Genomic DNA, 1,457 nt, shown 5'->3' with positions numbered 1-1,457 from the left:
CCAAAGTCTCACACCATGCCCTTAGTCCTGATAGGGACAAATACTATCAGGATTAAGGGCATGGTGTGAGACTTTATGAGGAACACTTGAAAGTGGGTTCTGTAACTTTCCAGCCTTCTTTGTTTGGCTACAGAGCTGTCTTGAATACCCTCAGATTTCGGCACAAATGTGGCACAACTGGTGTCCTTGGTCATGTAAGGTTGAGGGACAAGTTGCCTGAAGTCATGGCTGCTGGTCAAACCGTCGTTTTACAGGGCATTGCCCATGTGTATGGATTTCCAACTGATAAGTGGGTTGTTGTGGAACACCCCTCTATATCTTCCTTGCCTGGAGGAATTGTAGTAAAGAATTGTTTACTCACCCTTCCTTCTAGGCAATCAAGTCATCTTCCTGTGGTTCTCACAAATGAGACTGATCATAACATCACTATTCCACAGAAGTGTGTCATTGCAGAAATTCATGCCTTGGAATCGGTGCTTTCTTCTGATAATGATGTGTCTAAATCAACTTCCCAAGATAGTAAGCCCACAGTGGTCAAAGAGGAAATGTTTACTTTGAATTTTGGTGCTTCTCCAATATCACAGGAGTGGAGAGATCGAATCACTAAGAAGCTTTGTGAGATGCCAGAAGTCTTTGCTCAACACGATCTGGATTTTGGCCACACACAGAAAGTGAAACATTGCATTAAACCACATGATGAGACCCCGTTCAAGCATCGTGCTAGACCAATCCATCCCTGTGACATTGGAGCTGTAAGAAAACACCTTCAGGAGCTTCTTTCAAGCGGAGTCATATGTGAGTCAGAATCCCCTTTCTCGTCACCAATAGTGGTAGTCAGAAAGAAAAATGGTGATGTACGACTCTGTATAGATTATCGGAAGCTAAATCTTCAAACAGTCAAGGACGCATATGCCTTGCCAAACCTCGAGGAAACATTTTCAGCTTTAAATGGTTCGAAGTGGTTCACTGTTCTAGACTTAAAATCTGGGTACTACCAGATTGAGGTTGCAGAAGAAGACAAGCCCAAAACTGCCTTTGTGTGTCCCTTGGGGTTTTGGGAATTTAATCGTATGCCCCAGGGGGTAACCAATGCACCAAGCACTTTCCAAAGGCTGATGGAAAGGTGTATGGGTGACATCAACCTGAGAGAAGTGCTTGTTTTTTTGGATGACTTGATTGTGTTCTCCAGAACCTTAGAAGAACACGAGAGGCGGTTGCTACAAGTCCTTGCTCGCCTGAAAGAATATGGGCTAAAACTTTCGCTGGAGAAATGTAATTTTTTCCAGACCTCTGTCAGATACTTGGGGCATGTGGTATCCGAGCATGGGGTAGAAACGGATCCTGAAAAGATTGAGGCTATAAAAACCTGGCCATGTCCGAGAAACCTTAAGGAGTTAAGGTCGTTCCTAGGATTTTCAGGTTACTACCGCAGGTTCATTAAAGACTACTCACAGATA

The sequence above is a fragment of the Sinocyclocheilus grahami genome, unplaced genomic scaffold, assembly GCF_001515645.1.
Source record: "Sinocyclocheilus grahami isolate Dianchi unplaced genomic scaffold, SAMN03320097.WGS_v1.1 scaffold431.1, whole genome shotgun sequence".
NCBI classification, from domain to species: domain Eukaryota; kingdom Metazoa; phylum Chordata; class Actinopteri; order Cypriniformes; family Cyprinidae; genus Sinocyclocheilus; species Sinocyclocheilus grahami.
This window is presented reverse-complemented; position numbering follows the sequence as displayed.